Raw genomic sequence first — 26,258 nt, 5'->3', positions numbered from 1 at the left:
TTCCCCCTCCTTTGTGAATGCTACTGAAAAAATGTTAGGTCTACAACTGTTATGTAGCAATGATGATTATAGCTACAGCACTATCAAAAATGTCCCATTTGTCATATTCCTGACCAGGGGTAGCGCTGGCTTCAAAATTTAAGGGGTCCGAGTGATTTTTGTTGGACCCATTCAGCCCTCCAAAAGTCAAATTTAAGGGGTCCAATGGGAATTTTAAGGGGTCCGAGTCCGACTATGGTAACATCACCCACTAATATTAGAGGTTACGATATGCTGGACATGGGGTTGTATTATGCATTTTACATCAACAAAATACAGCATGCAATAATTATGAGCCTCCCAGGGGGTACAATTTCCAAACGGCTAAAAAAAGGTAAATATTGCTTGCACCCGGCCTGCTAAAAATTGTATTCGTCGCAAGCAGGAAAATGTAAAAGTTTCCATAAGCCTACTATTTCTCAAGTTTGTTTCGAGCGTTTAGTTTTGAACATGCTCCATGAATGTGTGCTCAAAATCACTTGCACTTGCCCCCCCCCCCTCCTTTTTGACTTGCCAAAAATTGCCCCCCGGCTGCCAAAAATTCTTCCCCCCCCTCAATTTTACCCTCATAATTGCACAACCTCTGAACTTCAAGAAAATCCAAAATATGGGAGTGCAAACCCCAAAACTAGGGGTTGTTTTTACAATCCAGTCCTTGTTCAGGGGTTGTTTTTTACAATCCAGCCCTGTTTCTTCATCATGTATAAATGTTATAATGGCGCTTTTATTTAGTCAAAACGCCAACCCTTAATTATCGAAAGCGTAGTCCTAACCCTAATTCTGACCTTTCACCTCCTAAACCTGAATCAACCCCTTCAAAACTGGCAAAGTTCTGAAAAATTATGATCACACGACGTGACTATGTTTATGTGTATTTTTAATGTAAAAAGGTGCAGAATTCAACACCCCAAATCTTACCATGTGCCGCTAATTCACTGCAATTTTATCCTATATTGCCATCAATAAAGAATACAAAGTTGACTTTTTTGTGTTGAGGAAACTCCATTTTTACTTAGCATGACATGAAAATTAGTTAAATGATGATTTACTATGGTATAAAACTCCCGATAAAACGATCATCATTAGTAAACATTAATGCAAGGGAGAGATTCTTTCGCAAGTGGAGTCAATTGTCACACTATTTCATTCGCAGAGCCTTGACTTGCACAATGTTTCAACAGATTGGTATTCAGAGTGAACGATCTGATTAAGTTCTTGGAGCATTTATTTTTGACATTCTGTCTGAAATGATCGCATTTGTTTTGTGCCCTGTCCATAAGGTTTTACATGCCTGATTTTCTGTGCGTCTGAGATATTCTTGGCTAACGATTAGGTAAGCTTAAGGTTAATTTTATTGCGACCCAACAACAGTTCCACGCGTCCCTGACGCGCAGACGCGCACCAGCGCGACCCTTGTTCCTGACCATCTATAAATGGCTTCAAACTTACTAATCAAAATCAAACCACAGAAAAACAAGTTAGCTCTATTCTATCAACCTGTACAATCATGAACAAACAAAGACGGCTTCAGTACAGCCTGTCGTTCACCTTTAGTCCAGATCTGGTCAGAGAAAAATGGGCTATTCCATTTAAAATCCACACTACCCCTGTGGAAGATTTTGGAAATATCTACCACAGGGGAGTATGAACTTCAAATGGAATGAGCACTTTAGGCAGCTCCACTTGAATTTCATACACCCTCTGAGGAAGATTCAACCTGAATCTTCTACAGTGGGAGGGAGAGTTTCAAATGGAGCTGCCTAATGTGCTCATTCCATTTGAAATTCATACTTCCCCTGTGGTAGATATTTTCCAAAATCTTCCACAGGGGGAGTGTGGATATTATATGGAAGAGCCCAATAGTATGGTCAGCCATTGCCCACAGACAATACATGACATTTCAAATTGCTCTCCAACCTGAAAATCACTGAGAACCCAGAGGCTATGTACACTCTGTATAAAATTGTTGCTACCCACGGGGCTAACCGGCAAAGTTCTGGGCGCATCCACATCGGAGTGAGATTCACATCAATGCGCACTCCCGGAATCCGCATCATTAATAGCACCTGTCTACGCGGCACTCGGGTCTGCATCTGTGAAATGATCGTGTTCTTTTAAGTGTGTTACAGTGCGTGTGGGGTGATCATAGCGCGATGTCGTGTGTGGGTAGTGTGCTCTTGGCATGATGCCATCTGTGCGCGCATGAAGTTCACATTGATGCACATCCTAGGAGTGCGCATTGCTGTGGAATCCGCATCAATAATAGCAATCTACGCGGCATTCGGATCCGCATATGGGAAATGATCGCATTCTTTTAAGCATGTTACAGTGCGTGTGCGGCGCTCATAGCGCGATATCGTGTGTGGGTAGTGTGCTCATGGCATGATGTCGTCTGTGCGCGAAATAGAAGTTCACATTGATGCGCATCTCAGGAATTTGCATTGCTCCGGATCTCGCGTCTCTCGTGTGGAATCACCCCTTGTCTTGATGTTACCTTGCTATACAAATACATCTCGGGTCATGTCAGTATTCATGTATGAAGAATGCCAAGGCTTTTTTTTATTAAGGATGATGTCTATTTTAAGGTTTATACAGGTAATTTGTTGGAAATCCACCGTTTTACTCAATGACGTGTGGGCGAGTGGAAAGAAAAGAACTTACACTTGGGATTTTCCTTTCAAATATGGTGCAAAAATGATTGTGAATCGACTCTATACTCGGGAGACTCGGTCGGGAGTCGCTTGTATTAAAACACACTTGCAACATGTGAACACTGTTTGCAGATCATAATATTTCTATTGCAATAATGCCCCTGTGGACTGAACGGGCTATTCCATTTGAAAATCATACACCATGCAAAACATGATCTTGGGGGGGGGGGGGGTAAATTGCTAATGGAGTCACCCATTCAGGTAGCAAGATTTGAAATTCACACTCCCTGTGTTGGAGAATAAGGTCATGTCTTTCATACGGGGTATATGGATTTCAACTGTAACAGCCAAATCCATTGCCAAGATTGCACGTATCCACCACTTCTATATGACGTTATACTATACAACTGAATGAATCCAGAAATAACTACTTTTATTATTTATAATAAAACTATCAAAAACACTTCTAAATCATATTCTCCATAGTTTATACTTCTGTAGATATTTACTGGAATAGGATTATTGGTTTACGTGCCAGTTTTCACATGCGGCATCTTGATTCAACTCTCATCAATATCAGACTTGTTTGTGCCAACAAATTATAGAATAACCGTATGACAAATTGCTTTATTGCCGAAAATATTGAGTAATTGAAAGAAGCTGTTTTAAAATGCAAAGTTAAAAAAATGTAAATTCTCAGTTGTGAAAAAAATGTTTGTTTGAAAATGACCGCTACATGCTAAACCAATCTCAAAATTCTATGGTGAAAGAACCTTTTAAAATATATGCTGCTCCGTATCTGTGGAACATGCTCCCCATCAGTTTACATCAAACTTGTATAGTCAAGTTTCTAATCACTTAAAAGTCACTTGTTCAAATCTGCATTTTAACTTTGTTTAGCTCATCAACTGAATTCACATTGTACATGTATTGTACTTAATTTTGTCTTAAGTTTGTTTGTGTAGCAAAGCCTATATAAAGCCATACTTGCAGGATGCGGCTCAAGAAAAACACTGTATTATTATTATGATTATCATCATCATTCAGGACATAAATTAATTCCCCATTGGGAGACATGATTCGAAGTTAACACGCCGCAAACGTGGTGCATTTATTTCGGCAACAGGCTTTACAATTGTCCACACACTTGTCACGTATTAGTATTCAAATCACTGAAAATGTTGAAAACCGATACACCGTAAAGATATGTGCATAATAGGTGTGGGATGGCAAGGACTGGCACTCAACTCATAAATCCCTGGGAATATCCAGAAATTTGCACAAAGACAGTGAATAAATTCATCAGGTCTGTAGTTTATCCATATCAAAAATATTCTTCATCCAGACTTGTCAAAACTTATGTTTCTGGAACATTGGTTGATTTCATCAGCAGTGTTGTTGTTTTGAAGTGCTGTGTGATCTTCATCTGGCAATTACTCACAAGAGTTTGAGCAGCAATGGTCTATTGCAGTTGAAATCCATATACCCCCTATGGAAGACATGACCTTAATATTCCACACAGGGAGTGTGAATTTCAAATGGAGTTACCTAAATGGGTGACTTCATTTGAAATCTACACTCCTTGTGTGTGAGATTAAGGTCATGTCTTCCATAGGGGTGTAGGGACTTATTGTTTATACTTGCCACAAATTTCACCTTTACTTCAATGTATCTTGTTGGCATTCTTTTAGTGCAGAGATCATAAAGTAACCACATAGGCAGTCCCTTATTGGATAATCATATTAGATAATCATCTGAGTAACCAATCAAAATAGAGTTTCTGGATCTTTATCAAATTTCAAGCACAATTCCCTTCAGACCTACAGAGTATTGTTACCTCATCTCTGATTGGTTCAGTATATAATAGAGCTCTTTTTGCAACCAATCAAAATAGCTCTTAGAGGCTGATAATTTGACCTGTGGTACCCATGGGGTTATATATTAAGCATTAGAACTGATTCTCATTGCTATGTCTATTGGCAATGGCAAAATGAAATAAATAAACTTTTAAAGTTTACATGTACAGACTTTGGTTATCCTCTGGGCTGATCACTTTGTCAATTTAGGTTCTCTTCAGCTTTTTTCATCTTGTTGACCCGACAATCACTTATTTTCAACCCTGATCAAACTGTCTATAGATATTATAAAATTTGTCCATTTTGAAACTGAATCCAATCACATGTTACAAGCCTTTCTGACCACGAGATAACATTGAGTCTAATGATGTGTTTCTTTACAAAACAAAACTATTTTATAATACTATATACAGCTATTTGATGTCATAATACTGCTACTATTGCTCCAATGAGGCCACTTCCTGATGTCCAAACTAGTGCAATAAAATAATACAAATTTGTCTTTGTGCCATCACACACATTGAAAACACAATTCTTTGAAAATTTATAAAATATGAACCACAAACATGAAATATTAAAATTGCTTTTTTGTTAACAACATCATTAGTTTTAATGAGAGCCAGCCAATTAAGTTAATTGGTTTTATGGTGTAAAAAGCCCCGAGATAATTAATGAGAACCACCGCCTGGCATATGTTATTACTAATTACAAATGACTAAATTAGTACAACTCATTACAACAATTCATTATGAACAAAAAGTGGGGGGGGAAGAACCTATGGTTTTACAGCAAAATGTGACACATCATTCATGTGTAACAATTAATTAATACTAATTACAAATGACTAAATTAGTACAACTCATTACAACAATTCATTATGAAAAGGGGGGGGGAAGAACCTATGGTTTTACAGCAAAATGTGACACATCATTCATGTGTAACAATTAATTAATACTAATTACAAATGACTAAATTAGTACAACTCATTACAAAAATTCATCATGAAAAAAAGGGGGGGAAGAACCTATGGTTTTACAGCAAAATGTGACACATCATTCATGTGTAACAATTAATTAATACTAATTACAAATGACTAAATTAGTACAACTCATTACAACAATTCATTATGAAAAAAGGGGGGGGGGGAAGAACCTATGGTTTTACAGCAAAATGTGACACATCATTCATGTGTAACAAAAGTAATTAACTAACTATGGTTGCTAAACAAGTGATCTGTTTCTTGGACAGGACCCAAACACAGTTTTAAAGGGCTATTCTATTTTCAGTTGAAATTCGTACACCCCTTTGGAAGACATGATCTTAATGTTGATTGAGGTAATGTCTTCCATAGGGGTTTTTGTTAAAAATCAAAACAACACAAAACAAAAACAGACACAAAATAAGACTGTTCAACAGAAATGACATTTTGTTAAAAATCTCCCACTGAAAAACATATCAATAATTGATTTACTGTTCTAATAAAAATGTCATTCAAACATGAATAATATTAGATGGGCTAGTTTCACAAGGACAACATGGTTGACTAACTTGACATGCTTGACACAAACTTTGCATTCTGAGTCCCAATCATTCAGCTTCTAGCAATCTTACATCTAATTTATATTATACATTCATTCTTATCTTTTGTATAAACTAAAGTTTAGTATAAGGCCATCTTAATCTAATACTTCGTCTCAAAGCCCCTGTGCTTTCATAAAATTGCCCGCTTTTGCGCATTATTTCAGCTGGATTGAGTAAATTTCAGTTTTTTCGGCTGTTTTATTACTTTTTCCCAAAACCACCACACAACGTCAGACGTCAAAACAGCCTAAATCGTAAATCTCAATAAAATTCTTCATCTTGGCCACAGTGAAACCTCCTTGAGAGAGGAAAAGGTGGTCTATTCTTGTCAAAAAGCTCATCACACAGATAAAAAAAAAGGTTTAAACCCATTTCACATTAGGTTCTTAACTTGAGAAGTACTTTGAGACGAACTTTTAAATTAAGATGGCCAAACAGGAATACGTACATTTCATTATTATCCTGTAAATAATGGACTAATCTACCAGCAGATTTTAGAGTAGAAGTTTCATCCATGTCAATGAACATTTTCAAACAAAATATTAAGTCGCCTGTGTAACTATATTTTCACCAGTGTATTTTTATCACACAATTTATTGTTTCAGCGATGTAATAATATTACATGCTTTCTAAAAATGTGTTTGTATAGAACTTATATAAAATATTATTATTGAACAATTTTGTAACTGTAACATTGCCCCCAGGGAGAGCAACACAAGTGCTGATGAGGCTACTATGTATAGAAAAATATAAATAAATAAACCGAGCATCCATTATTATAAAACTACAATTTTCTAAACAATACAAGCAGATATCAATCACCCGATCACAGAGAGACAAAGTTGCGCACCCGTGAATTGATCAATTTGATAACACACTCGAGTCTCTCACAACACAATAAAACTAAAAGCAAAACACAAGCGTAAAACCCCTGCGACTCTTATTCGTAAAAAGGAAAAACCTTATAAAAGTAAAATCTCACTTAGCGAGGCCCCTTTTCCATCACACATCGCGGAGTATCATGACTATATTGGGTGCAATTTCAGTACTCTATTTTACTTAATTTAGCTCGGTGAAACTTGCCGACTGCACGGCATTATTAATGTCATGTTCCACATTATCTACTATGTATCCAAACATTGCTCCAAATTTCACACATAATTCACTATGGAAGAATTACTGACAGCATAACAATTTGGATGCTGCCAAGGCGTTATATTCGATCAATGTCTTATATGCAGTTATGACGGCGGGAAATTAACGCCAAAAATACACCATTTACGGATAATATTCGCATTTACGATAGAGCATGGCATACATGTAACATGGATTAATGACTCCATATACAAATGTATCCATCCTCCAAAACTTAACCCCCCTGGATACTTCTGGTCATCTAACAGCATTTCTGATTGGTTGATAACTTGAAATGCTCATTTCAATTGCCAATTATGACTAGGCTTTAAACTATTTATGGTCAAACTTGCATTTGCAGATAGAAAATGATCTTGTTAGTACCCTCCTTGATTGGTTCAAAATTGGACACAATATTCATTTTGGCCAATCGGCAGGTAGTTCTCATGGGGTTAAATTGCAGTATCTACTTTCCTAATCATAAATTATGCACAGATACTGCATCGGGCTATTCCAGTTGAAATACATACACCTCCAATGAAAGACATTGACTTTAATCTCCACAGAGGGGGTATGGATTTCAACTGGAATAGCCTCCATATAATTCCAGAAATAAATAAACTGATCAGATACTGGAAAAAATGGCAGTTTTTGACCTATTTTTTGCTATATTTTCTTACTCAGAGGGGGACCCCCAGGCACTCCCAAAAACAAGTCATCAACAAAATTTGCTTTTTTCATCAGCCCCCTGTTTGGAAAATCTTCTGAAGCCATTGACATAGATTTAAACTGTGGCAAATACAACCATGACGGCTTTCTTATCAACACAATTATAAACATCCTTCTTTTTAAACATTTACATGAAAACATAAAGAAACCATTAGCAATAAAGAAAACACAAAAATGGTTCACAAAAATGATGCCATTTTCTTAGAAACATTCACTACTGTTGAATTTCTTTAAATGTTAAGTATACTGCTTAAACATTCATAGGCTTTTACAGGCTTAAGTTGATATTGAGTCTTCAACAGTTTGCATGCTACCTGAGTTATAAATCTCCTTAACTTTCAATTGATGTCCATCCTCACACTCACTCACACACATTACAATTTTAATCAAACATGGTAGCTATATATAACTGTAGTCTCTCTCTCCCACTCGCTCAACCGCTTACAAAAAGATATTATTTCCCAACTTCTAAATTAAAAGTCGTGGCAATTGTCCGCTGAAACATCCATTGAGTGCGCTTAACAATACAGTCCGCACTGACCGTATTACCAATTCCGTTGGTTGTTAATGCATGCAGGACATAGTGTTTATCCTTCCGACTGGAAAAACCTATGGGCGAGATGCGTTTGTGAGCACACGCATGTTTCCAATTACGAAATCTAATGCTTTTCAACAAACTGGGTTACAATGCAGTCACGTTACTCCATCAACATCAGAGGATAAAAGACCATTTTTGCAATTTTGTAATGATAATAAAGACAGACTTATATGGGCAGGAAACTATCTAGCTAAAAACGAAAAGAAAACTAATTTGTTCTTTGACGTACGCATCATCGGTGTTTCTCACGCACCACTGCACTCCATTGGCAGTCTAAATCTGTCAGTTAACGTCATTGCGTGTAGTTGCAAATAGTAAGCAAATTATGAGAGAACTGAAGGCCAGTTGTTTCACGGTGGCTTAACCTGGTGATATCAACTCCCCATCCATCCCTTCATTGCTTCCCATCATTTCCACGTTGTGTAATTGACATTTTCCTCTTCGTCAAATTTGAAAGTTAAATTCTCAAAACTGACAGTGCAAACAAAACCAGATTTGAATCGATTGTTTACACGAGTATTGCACCGTCACTATTAAACTGTGCATGATATTCATATATTCTGACTTTGTGGATTAATACATAATGGATCTATTTTGGATTTCCGATGAAGTGAAGTCTATTTAAAAAAATCATCAATAAACTGAGAGATACTGCCTTTATTACAGCGTTTCCGATTGGTTCATTATTCATCTGGGTGACCAATAAAAATACAGCTTCTAGCTCAATCCTCTTCAGCCCTACTGTACCACCATTCTAACCCTGCTCCTGATTGGCCCAATTAAATCATAATACAGTGGAACTATGTTAACACAAAATTGTCAGGCCCTCAGATTTTTAGTTTGTGTAAACAAGATTTTGTGTTATCACATCTTTACAGAGCTGCCAACATTGAAATATGTAAATGCAAAAGATTTCTGCGAAGTGTAAAAAAAATGCTTAGGCGTGAGATCAGCGCCCCCGAAAGCTCCTGGATGTTAGGTTTTTGAGACCCTTAAAAATGCCTTCCAAGGCTACTCAACCTTTTTGTTTTGCAAAAGGACATGACAGTGGGCATATAATTGATTTTGAAAAATTGCAAAGAGTTTTCCGCAAACATGGTTTTACAACAGCCATGAAGCCAACCAACACTCTAAAAAGTGTTCTTGTCCACCCGAAAGACAAAAAAGACATCGATCAGACCAGTGAAGTTGTATATGACATCCCGTGCAAAGGGTGTAATAAATCATACATAGGTGAGACTGGTAGACCATTTGGGGTAAGGAAGAAGGAGCATCAGAAAGACACTGAAAAGATCGCCACCAAAAATTTCACCAGAGCCAGCAGAAAGCTCTCTACTACCGAACAGCACAAGTCCGCAATAACCGACCACGTAGCACAAGAAAATCACGTCATCGACTGGGAGGGGGCCAAATTACTGGATAGAGACTCAAACGCCTTCTCAAGAAGAGTCAGGGAGGCCATCCAAATCAGAAAAAGGGCAAGAACTCACTCAACCGCGACAAGGGTGCGTACTTTCTAGATCATGTATATGACCCACTGCTTAAATCAGCATCACTTCCGGGTAACGAGGATGCGTCTATAGCAACCAAGTTTCGCGGGAAAAGCAGTGGACCAGTTCATCTGTGATCAAGCCATCAGCCAAGATGGCGAAAGCTCAGTTCCGTGAGTAATATTTATTGGATTTGGCTAACATAATTAACCAGTTATAATTGATTTTGTTTTGATTTTTTAGCCATATGCAGAAGATTTGGCCAGATAGCTGCATATGCAGACGATTTAATATGTTTTGCAGAAGACAGAAGATTGTCAGCAAATGAGGAAGTCTTCTGCAGGATCAGGAAGGGTTGGCAGCTCTGTCTTTATAATGTACAAACAGAGATGTAAGTGAGGTAACAATCCACTCCCTGAAAAATGCGAGCCTAAGGCGAGCACCTCGCATCAAATTCCCGAATTCGGGGGCAAGGGGTTTGTCCAGGGAATAGGCTGCAGGGTATCACCCCTTCCAAAAAAGGGTTTTTTTTGCTCTTTTTATGACAAATTATCATCATCCAATTCAAGAAATGTAAAAAAAAAAAGTTTTTTTACATTTCCAGATTTTTTTTTTTTTTTGGGCTACATTTCCGGAATTCCGGGAATTTCCGGAAGACTTAAATCCCAGTATAAAATGTAATTTTGTGTTTTTGTGTGTTATCAGAAATTTTGTCACAACATATTTTTAGTATTCATTCATGTACTATATCAAAATAGTTACAAAATAGTTTCCAAACACTCCTTCCCCCTTGAAAAATCTCTTTACAAAACTGCATACATTTCTTGCGCAATTAATTCATGACCAGCCTAATGGTTGAATATTCCTTGTTGAATATTTTGTGACGTCAAGAAAAATAGTCATTGCCACGTAAAATTCACTGACACGCAGGTTTGAAGTTCATCATGCTACCCGACAGCCCTCGAATTAAGGATCTGAAGGGGCACGGCAACTTTTTTAGGGCAAGTTGACAATTGCCTTGGATTTTCACTGAAAAGGCATGGCAGCACAGCAGTTTGTAATAATTCAAGAGGGCATCATGGCAACTGTTGAAAATTTCAGACGGGCACCAAGGCAATTTCTCAAAAGTGAAGAAAACACACACAAACATAGATAGATGATTTTATAATGAAGGGGCAGGGCTGGGGCACCGACGGCAAATTCATTAGAGGGCACGGCAAGTGACTGCCTTGGGTAAAGGACATATTTTGAGGGCATTACAGCAGTGGGGTTGGGCACCCACAGCAAAATGCCATGGGTGCCGTGGGTTAATTCGAGGGCTGCTACCCGACACCTTGTTGATTTTGAAGTTTAATCTATTTTTGCTGATTTATACTTTCAAATTCAAGTCCAATTCTTTGTGATCTCACAGAAGTATTCAACATAAAATTTGCAGTACTAACTAACTCTTGCTATTCCACTCACTGATACAAGTCATGAAGTCATAACATTGGGGAACACAACTTCCAAAGAAAACACTCGCTTTAATAATAATATTCTGGATGTTTGACCACAGTTACCCACTGGCCTACAGCCAAAAACAAAATCTGACAAAATAGTTTTCACACAATTTCTTTTTTTACACAAAGTTACCGTCACACACACAGGCCTACTGCGACGCATTGACTATTCACAGCACGTAACTGGGCCAAAAATTAACATGGAAATATGTTCTTGAAGTTGAAGTGAAGCAACATGTTTTGTGATTAAATGACAGAGAAATCCACATTTGCTAGATGCACCAGTGCAAGACTGTTCCAACAAGAGTTTATATCGTGGCCTGATCTTTTCAAGTTGAACACTGATGAATCAAAAGCCGTTTCTTAAGCCTAGCTCAAGCTGGCACTAGCTCATCAAAAATTGAGCTCCATCTTACGGACAAAATCCTTGAAATACAGATAAATTAGGTCATGTGGTGGGTTTAGACTTTGTACTTGAGGCACTTTTGGGGGAATTCAACTGAAAGGTTAGTTGGCTTTACAATGCCATAAAAATACAGATTTAAGCAACATTGATAAATGCTTCATGAATGATCTCCCCATCCTGCATCAAAAGTGTTATTTTTTTCACGGTAGTCACATCTTGATTGAAACATTATACATGCTGGGAGTATTATGTTGATGATAGTGTGTATACAAAGTACAAAATATCACTATCAGATGTAGCATAAACATTATTTTTGTAACATGACCCTTTTTGCAACCTTTTCTCTCCATTGCGTTAACTATCTCTTTGACTTGGCAAGAAGCTGTAAGCTTATACTGAAAACCCAACTTCAAGTTGCAAATTTTGTTCCACCTGCATTGGGCTTTTCCCATTTAAATCCACACACCCCTATAGAAGACAGTACCTTAATATCCCACACAGGGGGTGTAGATTACAAATGGAGCAATCCATTCAGGTAACCCCATTTGAAATTCCCACTCCCTGTGTGGAAGATCAAGGTTATGTCTTCCATAGGGGGTGTATGGATTTCAACGGAATAACCCATTTTGGATCAGACGACACTGAATGGGTGGCTCCATTTGAAATTCACGCTCCCTGTGTCTTCCATAAGGGTTGTATGGATATTAACTGGAACAGCCCACTTCTACGACATTTAACATCTAACCAGAGTATGTATCTGTTGCAAGTGTTTTGGTGATCCATCGCATTCTGGCAAGCATCAACGCATAAACCCAAACATTACCTCGACAAGTCTTTGTGGGAATAACAAAGGCTTAAACCAACCAAAATCATGGTGAATCTACGGAGTTACTCCGGAATCTTCTAATTCCTAAATGTCATGTGTCGCTGCTGTTAAAAACAGCCTAGGATGAAATGTGCCAAGTTGGCACTGACATTATCCTTGATAATGGGTTTTATAGAGTTGAACAATTTTGTCTTGTACTGCATATTTCTTCACTAAACCTATATAGATCTATCACTATCACAAATGAATAAGACATATGATCCTTTTGTATTGTTTTGTGAATTCAGTTCACCTGTTGTGCAACAAGTTAAAACAGATCGCATGTTTTTTTTTTTAAGTTGAAGTTTATAAAATCTTTGAATAATCCAGTATATCTTTTAATCAATATTCACAAGAGCACAAACTGCGAACAACTATAGCAGTTTTTTTTCCCTGATAGCAGCTATCAAGTTAGCTTTTTCTAAGTTGTTTCTTAAAAATAAAGTGATTTGATAAAGAAACACTTCAATTCTTGTTGTTTGCATTAGTCTGATGGTAATGGGTGATTTTTTCCTGATAGCAGCTATCAAGTTAGCTTTGTAAAGCTCAAAATCCAATTCAGCCAAACATGTTGTATTTAAAAACAAAATGATTTGATAAAGAAACACTTCAATTCTTGTTGTTTGCATTAGTCTGATAGTAAGGCTGCGATCACATAGAAGTATACGGTATACGGTATTCGCTATACGAAATACGCTCATTCGATCATGCTGAGTTCACATAGGAGTATACTATGTGAACTCAGCCTGATCGAATGAGTGTATTTCGTATAGCCAATAGCGAATACCGTATAGTTCTATGTGATCACAGCCTAATGGGGAATTTTTTTTTTCCTGATAGCAGCTATCAAGTTAGCTTTGTAAAGCTCAAAATCCAATTCAGCCAAACATGTTGTATTTAAAAACAAAGCGATTTGATAAAGAAACACTTCAATTCTTGTTGTTTGAATTAGATTGATGGTAGTGGGTGATTTTTCCCTGATAGCAGCTATCAAGTTAGCTTTATCAAAATCCTATTCAGTCAAACATGTTGTATTTGATTAACTTCAATTCATGTTGTTTGAATTAGACTGATGGTAGTGGGTGATAGAGTTATGCAATATATTAGCTATGTAAAGTTGTTTTTTATTCACACATTTTACACATAATCTTGCATGCATGCATGCTTTGAATTCTCCTTATTGGGCTCATGGTCACAGTGCTATTTTTACCCATCCCAAAGCGTGGCGGATTTGATTAAAAAACACCATTTTTAAGCCAGAGAGAGATAAAACATGACGATATTTATCTGACACGTCTGCTAAGGTGATATTCATGTAACATGCATAGTTTAAATGGGAACAGTCGTGTTTTGTTAGTGGAATACACACAAACATCAGTAGATAGTCTGTTTTCACTCATTAATTTAATGGACTCAAATTAACTTCAAACAAAAGGTATGTCCATTTTCATGACTTGCATGAATATGATGATCTTTAATAGATAGCAATGTCCATTGTCATGATTTGCATGAATATAACTATCTTCAGTAGATAGGGATGTCCATTTTCATTAATTGAATGAATATAACTATCTTCAGTAGATAGCAATGTGTATTTTCATTTATTACATGAATACAAACTATATTCAGTAGATAGCAATGTGTATTTTCATTAATTACATGAATACAAAATATCTTCGGTAGATAGCAATGTCTATTTTCATTAATCACATGAATACAAACTATCTTCAGTAGATAGCAATGTGTATTTTCATTTATTACATGAATACAAACTATCTTCAGTAGATAGCAATGTGTATTTTCATTAATTACATGAATACAAACTATCTTCAGTAGATAGCAATGTCCATATTCATTTATTACATGAATACAAACTATCTTCAGTAGATAGCAAAGTCAATTTTCACTAAATTACATGAATATAGACTATCTTCAGTAGATAGCAAAGTCCATTTTCCTTAATTACATGAATACAAACTATCTTCAGTAGATAGCAAAGTCCATTTCCTTAATTACATGAATACAAACTATCTTCAGTAGATAGCAATGTCTGTTTTCATTAATTACACGAATATAGCCATTTACATATTAAGTAATACCTATTTTGATGCCTTTATTTTAAATAGCTAAATAAACAGGCATTTTTGGTGGCATAGATGATATAGATGAAAGCATAGTGTTTTTATATGACATCATCTTAACTAAGTCTTTATAGCAATACGCTGAATTTTACAAGGCCTCGGATGTAGCCTCCCTGTGGCAGCATCATTTATCTGCTTCTAATACTAAGGTAAGCCCTGTGTAATACACAGATAATGAGTTGTGCTGTCCTCATCTTCTTGTTTTGCGCTAGTATAGGAGTTGCAAGGGCCTGACAATGCTTGACATTCCTCCTCATTTTCAAGCTGGATGCAGTCATTGGTAATTTAAGTAATAGTATTATCCTTTGTATTTCATAATTTTCCACTCAAAAAGTGTCAACTTTTGCATGTGTAAATTTTTGCACTTTGCCAATTTTGAACAACATGTATGCTAAACTTGGTTTAAAATTCGTGATTTAGAGTTTTCTTGCATCAAGCTAACTGCAAGAATGTTTTTGTATCTATAAACATTATGTAGCTAGAGCTTTCCTGTGGTATAAAATCTCAATTCCGACTTGAGAAAAGTGGGAGATGAGGCTGTGGATCACGAAATGCCCCTTTAAAATAATCATATCTCAAGAACTTTAATAATTCAAAATTGGATGAAATTTAAAATATTTTTCATTTTTCTCTGACCAATAAATTGCTTCATCATATCACATACAGATTCTATACATTTAAAACCAATACAACCACCACAATATAATGGTACTTTGGCAAAAAACAATCAATCTACTACCGCTGAGAAAAATCAATACCAGCCTCCAACGAAATAAGTCAATGAACAAATTGTGGTCAGTCAGGGTGTGTGGTCAATCTCGGCATTGCGCGGCACGTCAGCTTTTCTTTTTTTATTTGAAAAGCCAATCATTGAGTAATAATCAAGCACGTTTCTATTGGTTGCATATAAACATCAGTCAGTCATTTTAGCCAGCCTGCCTGCATTGAATTTTCTTTGGTTTTTTTATTCCCTTTTTTTTCTCTCTTCAAAGCTTGGCTTGCTTGGCCTGGCTAGCTTGACAATACAAACACAATAAGAGTCCCGTGCTTGATTAGATGGAAAATGTGAAAAGGAAGAGGTCACGGACAAGTCATTTTGTTGGTACAGCCAACTGATTTGCCGAGGACATGGCTTGGGCGAGATACTAAGTCATCTTCCTCATCTGATTACATGATATTCAGGTATATGGTCAAGTTAAGGGGGTACTACACCCATTGTATTTTTTATGCGTTTTTTTGCATTTTGTGAAGAAATGAGAAAACAAAATTGGACAAAGTGGTATGCAAAATGAAGGGGCAAATCTTCTCGTTCTGTTGGTGGCATCGGTATCAATGTAGCTTACATACTTTTCAAGGTAGAAGCCAAAAAGAGGTACATCAGTCATGTACCTCTTTTGGCTTCTACCTTGAAAAGTATGTAAGCTACATTGATACCGATGCCACCAATAGATCGAGAAGATTTGCCCCTTCATTTTGCATACCATTTTGTCCAATTTTTTTCTTATTTTTCAAAATGCAAAAAACCCAATAAAAATGCAATGGTGTAATTCTTAACCCCATGAAAACTACCTGCCGATTGGCCAAAAAGAAGTTTTCATTATCAATTGGCCCAATCAGCGACATTGTTAGAATAATTTCACCATGCCAAAAAATTGGGGTGAATTATTTGCAAAGCTCCATTCTGATTGGTGATTAAAGTGAATATATCATGTAGTTGACCAATCAGAGGCAATGTTAGATCGGCAGGTAGTGCTTGGGGGGTTAAGGGGAAACATGTGTTCAATTGAGCTTCAATATCACTTGAATTGTATATCTTTATCATTACAGTGTCAAATTTAGAACTCTGTGGTTGAGATTTGCAATCATCCTGATATAATTTTAGTACCTACAGCTTACTTGAATTCGACACATGAAATTCAATTTATTGTGGCTGCTGTGCGGTTGATGTATTTCATGTGCTGAAATGGTGCAGATGCGTACGGAAATTAATTTGAAACACAATTTAAATCTGTTTATACACATGATGAACTTGAATTACTAACTGCATGCAATGAATTTAGACAGGAGTTTAGACTATAAATGGCATTAGCAAAAGGCTGACTAATTTTGTCAAAACAACTCGATATCCAACGAAAAATCAAGGAATTGAAAGACCAAATAACCAAATCTGTTCTCATGTCATCCTACTCAATCTATAATTCCAGACATGGGACAAAATGGAATGTCCAAGAAGTCATTTAACTGTTTTCTTCCTGTCATGATGTATTTCCTCATTGTTTTTTGTATTTGCTGTTTGTAATTGTGCTTTCCCTTGCCTGAGATCGGTATGGATCTCGGTTGATCTTGGGGTTGTATGTTTGTCTTCCTTTGGTTAATAAAGATGATTGAATAAAATGTGCAAACAATTTTCAGTACGGTACATCAATAAACACTCAAAATATAACTTGCTATTATGATCAGTAAAACGCTGAGGTCTTCGTTTGGATTAGGTAGGTATGTGCGGTTGTGACTGTGGTTCAGACAACTAACCCTGAAATAAAACTAAATTTGACAAAAAGAGACCTACATTTTTTTTTTTTTTTAATTAATAATTTTCACAAATTTTGCCAAAAATGATGACAAAATGGCATTTTCCGGATTGTCAGGAAAATGTTTTGAAGAAGCACTTTTATGAAATTTGCAACCCATAACTAAATCTTTCCACTAAGCACTCAAACAGACCCTCCCCCACCCAAAAAAAAGAAAAATCATAAGCCACACCCTTTACATACAGATACCGCAGAGAATTGGATGTACCAGTTAACCCTTTCCACAAGGGTGTCAACTGAAGAAGACAAGTTCCAAATTTTGTTTAAAAATTCAAAATTTGCAGAATTGTACAATTGCATGACCATATTTGGAATCAGCATGAAAAATGCATTTAGTACAAACAAGCCAAATATTGATTCAATAGTTCTTAAGATAGCTCTTGAATGATATTTTGAGAAAATATCTCAAAACTTGGCTTTATTTATGTTGAAACCCATGGAAGCATGCAGAGCATAAAAGCTGTCATGTCTATTCATCATTCCCAGTATTTTCGCGCATTCTTAAATAATGTAACGCTACAAGAAAGAAAAGACTCGTTGGTTACTGCACAAATTTAAAAGCCATGAGATGTGACAACATTGAGCTGATGGGAAATTGGCTATTTTTTGCATGAAGATTGGCAGCTGAGAAGCAGGTCAGGGCCAATGGGCTATTCCATGTAAAATCCACACTACCCCTGTGGAAAAGTGAGCTAAAGTCTTCCACGGAGGGAGTATGAGTTTGGAATAGAATAGATAATTGGGTAGCTTCAATTTGAAATATTCACTCCAGTTAAAACATCCTCCTCCTGTGGAAGATATTTTCAGAATCTTCCACAGGGGTAGTGTGGATTTTAAATGGAATGGCCCAATCTAGCTACGCTTGCTTCAAACTTGCTCTATTTTGTGTAATTTATAATTATAATCTAGCAAATGTGAATGAGAAAATAAAATTTATTTTGCAATTTAATTGTCATCTTGTACTTTGTTGATGTCACCAGTTCTAATGTTATTCTTTAATTGGGCTATTCAGATTGAAATCCATCCACCCCTATGGAAGACATTCACACACAAGGAGTGTGAATTTCAAATGGGGTTCCCTAACAACGGGTGACTCCATTTGAAATCTACACTCCCTGTGTGGGAAATTAAGTTCAAGTCTTCCAAAGGGGTGCATGGATTTCAACTGGAATAGCCCATCAGAATTTCACACACAGTTTTTAACAAGCTCTCTTTAAATATTTGATGTCTTTAACCCAACATGATTACTTACAGGCCTACAGGGTATTATAAAATAGAGGGAAGGGGAAGGGGAGGGGAAAGGATGGGATGGGAAGGGAGGGGAGGAGATGGGAACTTGCTTTATGTCCACTTTGCCACATCTAACTTGTTCATCCAAGTGGTAAATTATTTTCCTTCAACTAAGCCATTTCTAATGTACCTGTACAGCGATATGGGCAAATTCGCAGCACTTTGCCAGATTAAAAATCACATGAATGTGCTCATCTGGAGTAGGCGAAGAAATTCAAATCAAGGAAATAGCAATTTCGTTAGATATTTTACCATTTTTGACTTGCTTTCTGTATACATCTCACTTGGGCTATCAGGTTTGTATTTTGTGTCAAAACAAATTAAATTGACGTGAAAATTTGATAGAAAAATATTGATATATTTCTCACACTGAAAAGCTTTAAAAGCAATTCTTTTTTTAGGCAAAACATTTTTATCACAATATTGAATAACGTCTAGCTACTATATTAAAATGAATCCATTTGAAGAAGAAGAAGAAAAAAGAAGTACTGATATTTGCCAGGTCATTAAAGCTCTACCTGCTGGCCATAGGCTTCAACATATAAAGTGCAAGTTTTGAGGTATTTCCTCAAAATATCAAGACCTATATCAAGAATTACTGAACCAATACTAGGCTTGTTTGTACTAATTTTAATGCATTTTTCATGCTAATTCCAAATATGGTCATGAAAATGTACAATTCTGCAATTTTTAAATTCTTAATTTTTTTTTGTTGAAACTTGTCGTCTGCAGTCCACACCCGCACGGAGAGAGATCTTGTGGTTTGACCATAGAGTAGCAAACACACCACTGCACATATTTATTTTATTTGTACAACTAATCTTTTCTTTAAATGATACACCCCTATAATAGCCTCTTCTCTTTCCATTTGATTTGATCCAACTAAATAAGAATGCATTGCCAGATGCTAGCATTCCTTACTCGCTAGACAAGATTCAGCGCTTTTCACTTCCAAACCGTTGCACATTTGGTGAACCGTGTGACAAGTTAGCCGTCCAATCACACCATCACTAGTAAATTAAATACCATCAAGACGGATCAAACCGTCACTTCAAGGATATAAAGAAACCGGTAACTAACAGCTATATCCTCCTCCTGGACACATAGCTGCCACCAGTGCTCACGTAATAGGGTGTGAACAAAAAGAACTTAAGCTTTTGTTCCCTAGGAAAGCATTCCGATTGTGCCTGTGGTGAATTTCCAAATCACCACTATATCGATTGCAAAAATCTAGCAACATGTTTAACTTTCTTAGCAGTAAGGTATACTCTCTCAAAAATGTGAGGTGAGAAAAGGAACTATGTAAACAAGCGACATACTGTGTCAAATTGGTCAGCAATTTCGTATCAAATTCTGATTTTACGTCAAAGCACTGAACTTATGCTACCGTCTACATACAGAATTCAAACCGATGAGTAACAGGATACATCGTCTAAATTTTCATCTCATCTTGCTTCTCATCTATATTTTTTAAAGCTAAATTTAAAAAAACAAACATAGCAAATCTTTCAAATTTAGTATCTTGAAGTTGGCAGCTTTTCCCCATGTGGCATAAACGGAAATTGGTATTTTTAAGTTGAATAATTTACATTCTACAGTAAAACTGCTGCTATTTTAAGAAGAAAACAAATTGCTTTCTGAAAATCCCATAATTAGGCACTGACCTTAGTAAGAAGTGATCAAAACATGTTTAAAACGCTCTTCGCTGGTAAATTAATGAAATCCATTCATCATATACAAAAAGTACGCGTCAGGTTACGGAAATGGGATAATTCCACCATTTTCTGGATGATTTTCGCCAGCCCATTCAGGGGCTGGTACCTGTTTCAGGTTTGGGGTCAGTTTACTCAAGAGATTATATTTTAGTGGTATTGGAATGATTTTTTTTTTTACTTTTTGTGGTTAAATTTTTTTTAAATATTTTAATTGATTTGTTAGGAAAAGTAAGTATGTTTTGCCGTTTCAACGAACGTAAAACAGTGAGTATTACCAAAGTTATGTTTGAACTAATTAATTATGACTTTAACAGTTTAAAGGCCTAAATGTAACAATAATAGTTAATATATATAGCATCATATGGTCAGCAGAAGAAAATCTGACATCACCTATGATGTCATCAGTGTCCTTGACCGGGGTCCTTACTCCTTGACCACTGAACAGCGTGATATCATGTTGATAACAGATCTATAGAATCAAAATCTTCATCATATCCTCGGATCATATCACAGATTCTCAACAATCTGTGATCATATGGACCATATTGATGTGAAAGTAGTTATCTATCATATCCTGTGTCGTTTTATGGATAAAAATGACTCAAAATGTTATTGATGAAATGGTTGCTATCATAAACATCAGTTTTGTCTTTTTCAACGGGAAAAATCCGATGCAAAATAAAGTTTTTAGGGCCTGGCTATAATATGGGCATAATTTATGCATATAGTATTGAACAATGTACCCCATTTGACATGCACTTATAGATAAATAAATTGTCTTACTTTATTAATTTAATAACTTCTTTATTATAAATAAAATGACACATAACTATTTGATTCATAAAATTACATTCAACAAAATGATTGAAGAGAAAACACACAAGGCACTAGGCAGACTGTTATAGAATGGAGTATGTAAGATGCCATGTCCATAGCTTCGCAGGAGTTTCCGACTAGCAATCAACATGATCAGCACATTCAGAAAAACACAGTTTAAGAGTGAAGATTGTAGTGAGTAACCAGTCCTTTATAAATGTGCTGGCCACTATCTATTATAATATAGTAGGCTTAAACTATACATTGCGAATTAATTAAGTTATTTTAAAATAAAATGTACATGTAAGTTAACTCAAACCGGCAGTGTATATATCGAAAGCAGTGAAATCGGACATTCCTAAGCGAAGATATTGAGTTCGTAAGTTCTGGTATTACAAAATTGGAAATTGAGATATCGTGGGTAAAAAGCTGAAAAGACAAAAAAAACCCAACGACAACAACAACAACAACAACAACAAAACAAACAGACCAGAACAATTTGGAGTACATGTAATGAATTAAAAGAGTTGACATGAGATTAGGAATTAATGTTTTCTGCTGTTTCAGTGTGCATGTTCTCATCGTTGATGGTTTGGTGGACTGTCATGTAGATGTAAGCGTGATCCTAAAAATGTCTTTCACATTGACCAAAACTAATTACAAGACCTCTTCTACATTGAGGCTAGCTTTCCCTTTTAAAGGGAATTTTTATTAAATTTTGTCTTGCTTCTTGGTGTAATTAGAGAACAAAAGGTATGAATTTTTGTTTTTACTATCCTCCTTTACTAGGCGATAGGCAGGTCCAATATTTTGAGTAGTGGATGCCGGTGACTACGATAAAATGTTGGGCCATCCTATCATCTATCACAGGATAGAGGTTAGTAAAAACAAAAATTCATATTGTTTCTCCTCATTCTTAGTTGATTATTTTAATAACTAAACATTATTTTATTTAGCAAAAATTATGTTACCATCATGAAATTTATGACCCTTTTTCTGAAATGGACGAAACTTGTTTGTAAACCGTTTTCGTTGTGCATACTGCAATATAGTTCGCACATTATGCTCTACAACGTGCTGCATGCTTGTGACTTGACATGCGTGTGAATTTCAAATGGGGTTACCTGAATGGGCGACTCCATTTGAAATCTACACCCGCTGTGTGGGATATTAAGGTCATGTCTTCTACAGGGGGTGTATGGATAACAACTGGAATAGCCCATAGCTACACCTGTAACATTGTAGGACAGACTGGTAAAAACACTTGTCAGGGCCAACTCAACTAAGTTAATCAGAGAATCACCGATAAATTATTTAGCATACCGATTGTCAAATAATTTGCATATACCACATCCAATAACAGCATGAGGAAAGTTCAAGAATCCAACCAGTTTAAAAGTCACTTGTTTTAATTTTTTATTTCAGCTCAAATTAATTTAAAGGGCAGGTCTATTGTAAAAACAACATCATATCATTGGCAAGCTAATATTATGAGGACAATGAAAATGACTCCTTTTTTGAGAAAATAAGACGTTTAAAATTGATATTCCGCAAAAAACAACTTAAGCGATGAGTGCCTTCATGCAGCATTGTTATGTTAAATAATAGTACAACTCATTGTTGCTAATGTCAAACTTGTCACACAAGTAAATGAGAGCATGATATAGTATCCGCTTCATTTTCTTACGTCATAGCCTGCTGCCTTGAAAATTAATTTCGCTTGAAACAGGGGAAAAAACACGTACGAGCCCGAATTTTACCCACACAATTTCTCTTTTTTCAGGAGAAATACGCATAAAAAAATTGCAACGAGTGTCAACTTGTAATGTAATAATTATTCTCTTCGAATCGAGATCAACTTGTTTTTGCAATAGAGCTGACCTTTAAGTGATAAGTATTTTTACTGGTACAGTCAGTTACCACAGTCCTGGTGCAGCCAGTCCCTGTGTGTGTGGTCAAGCTTTTGTCAGATGTGACTCAGAGTCAGACTTCATCAGGACTAGCTGTAGCTGAATTGTTTTTATTGACACTATTGGGTAAATATATATTTGGGTGCTTAGCAAAATTGCTCACAATTCACATCTTTTGATCTGAATCAAACACACTACAGTTAGGCACCAGAAATAAATTTGTTCGATTTTTGGATCGACCGTCGATGCTGCTTCGATGCTTGTTATTAATGATCTGACAACTAATTAATCAGAATTAATACTAAATTTATATTAATATCAATACAGGCAATTAACAATGGTCAATTATTTGATTTCTTAAATAATAAGGATCGACCAAGCATCGATGGTCGATCGAAAGATCAAAATAATTTGTTTCTATTGCTATTGCATCAAAACCCTGCATAATTTTCTATATATTACAAATGAAGGTATCCCCTCAGTGGAATTGACAGCCTGTAAAACTAACCAAGGCCAATTTAAAGCCTCATCACTTTGCATTCTCCTTTGGAAGAAAATTTCATTTCCTGTTAGTTACTTGACTTCATTAAACACAATGAGATGGAAAATGGAAGGGCAGCGAGGGAAGGAAGAAAAGAGATAATGGAGTGTACATCCTACTAAAAAGGATGAGGGAAGAGGGCAGGGATGCACTGATCAGAATGGGACCAATCTTAATCGGCCGATTTCAGTCATCGGTTCTGAATCAGGATTGGAGAAAATCCCATCATTTGCCAATCAAACGAACCGCTCATTAAACACAATGAGATGGAAAATGGAAGGGCAGCGAGGGAAGGAAGAAAAGAGATAATGGAGTGTACATCCTACTAAAAAGGATGAGGGAAGAGGGCAGGGATGCACTGATCAGAATGGGACCAATCTTAATCGGCCGATTTCAGTCATCGGTTCTGAATCAGGATTGGAGAAAATCCCATCATTTGCCAATCAAACGAACCGTTCATTAAACACAATGAGATGGAAAATGGAAGGGCAGCGAGGGAAGGAAGAAAAGAGATAATGGAGTGTACATCCTACTAAAAAGGATGAGGCAAGAGGGTAGGGATGCACCGATCTGATCGGGACCAATCGGTCAATTTCAGTCATCAGTTCTCGTGCTCTTTTGGGGAGCATGTGTGGCCGAGTGGATAAGGCGCCCGACTCATAATCCATAGGTTGCGAGTTCGAGCCCCGCTCGTGCCAACGTGTTGTGTCCTTGGGCAAGGCACTTTATCCTCATTGCCTTCTGGGGATGGGGTTGGGTTAAATTTGATGTTTGTATAGTTAGTTGTTTGTTTAAATGTTGCAATATTGGTACTGATTAAGCTGCTGCCTGCAAATTGCATTGTGTCTGTTTAGGTGTGTTTAATGTACAATTCTAGCAATTTGACCTGCGGGTCACCATTAGAGTTTGAAATAAGACCTTCCTTTCTTTTCTTTTTTTAAACAAAAATTCCTATCATTATTCTCATTCTTAGTCAGTTAAACATTATTTTATTAACTGTAAACTATTTTTTAAAGCAAAAACTAAGTTACCGTCATAAAAACTTCCCTTATTATAAAACTTGTTTACAACTTCACATTTTCTGTTGTGTGTGCTGCTTTGCGTGTGCTCCGCACTAGTCTACACATACAACACGATACATACACGCACCTCTACAAGCGTGTTACGTGTTATCAACACTTATGCACATAAAACATTCTTGTCATATGAAGAAAGAAGGAGACAAAGAGACATACAAACAGAGAGAAGACAGGAAGAGACACAGACAGAGGGAGGACACAGGGAGAGACGATACAGTGATAATGATAGGGAAGGAGGGCTAGAAAGAGAGAAAGAGCGAGTTGGGCTAGAAAGAGAGAGAGAGATGGTAGAATAAAGAGACAAAATTAACAGAGATTCTATATAAAAAGAAAAGATCAATAGTAGGGGAGAGAGTGATAGAGAGAGAAAAACAGACAGACATACAGATAGAGTGTGTGACAGAGAGTGAGTGTGTGAGAGCATGCAGTATATGCATATGCTTTGATGAACATGTCAAAAATATCAAGTGAAGTATATCTGTATTGTGGAAGAAAACAAGTATTTTTAGCTTTCCATTAGTAATTTAGATGGCAGGTGTGAAGCAAGAAAATGCCGTGAACAAAAGCAGCAGAGATAGTACAGAGACTGATGTACAAACTAACAAAATGGCTCTTTATGCAATGCACTTGTTTAGGAAGCACAAAACATAATGCATCCAAATACGACTTCTCTCTCTTTTTTCATTTTTCATTTTATTTAGTTTTATCTATTTGTAAGAGTCTAACTTTAAGAGGTACTACACCCCTGTGGTAAATTGTGACTATTTTTGCATTTTCTCAAAAAATAATAACACACTGGTAACAAAAGTTATGTATATTATTGGGGCAAGGAATCCAATTACTACACTGAAATTTCATTGACTCGAGACAAGCGGTTCAGTATATATGACAGGAAATGAGGTACATCCTAGCGGTACCTTATTTCTTATCATAAATAACAAACCGCATGTCGTGGGACACTGAAATTCCAGTGTAGTAATTGGATTCTTGCCCTATAATATACATAACTTTTGTTACCAGTGTGTTTTTAGTTTTTGAGAAAAATGCAAAAATAGACACAAATTTATCGAGGGGTGTAGTACCCCCTTAACTATAGAACAATTCTGTTTATTTCTCTAGAATAAGCCATGGTTTCCTGTAAAATAGCAATATTTCTCAGAATTTACTATGTATTTCTATATTTGGGGAGCAAAATTGTCCTTCAAATGCCAACATTACCTTCCAAATTTCCTTCGAAGAAGCTTCATGGACTCCACATTTTTCCACAACCGTTTTTTAGGGTTAGGTTTCAGTTTAGGGTAGGAGGTAGGGTTAAGAATTGGGGCTAGTG

The 26,258-nt window shown here is 36.4% G+C and overlaps 1 protein-coding gene across 2 annotated transcripts in view; it reads right to left on the bottom strand.

Annotated features, from left to right (window-relative positions):
- Positions 1-26,258, bottom strand: part of LOC140159140 (heterogeneous nuclear ribonucleoprotein K-like) — a 210,819-nt gene that overhangs the window by 111,603 nt on the left and 72,958 nt on the right. The window lies entirely within an intron of this gene.

The sequence above is a fragment of the Amphiura filiformis genome, chromosome 8 (assembly GCF_039555335.1).
Source record: "Amphiura filiformis chromosome 8, Afil_fr2py, whole genome shotgun sequence".
Classification (NCBI taxonomy): domain Eukaryota; kingdom Metazoa; phylum Echinodermata; class Ophiuroidea; order Amphilepidida; family Amphiuridae; genus Amphiura; species Amphiura filiformis.
The sequence above is the reverse complement of the archived record's forward strand: the minus strand, read 5'-3'. Positions and strand labels throughout refer to the sequence as shown.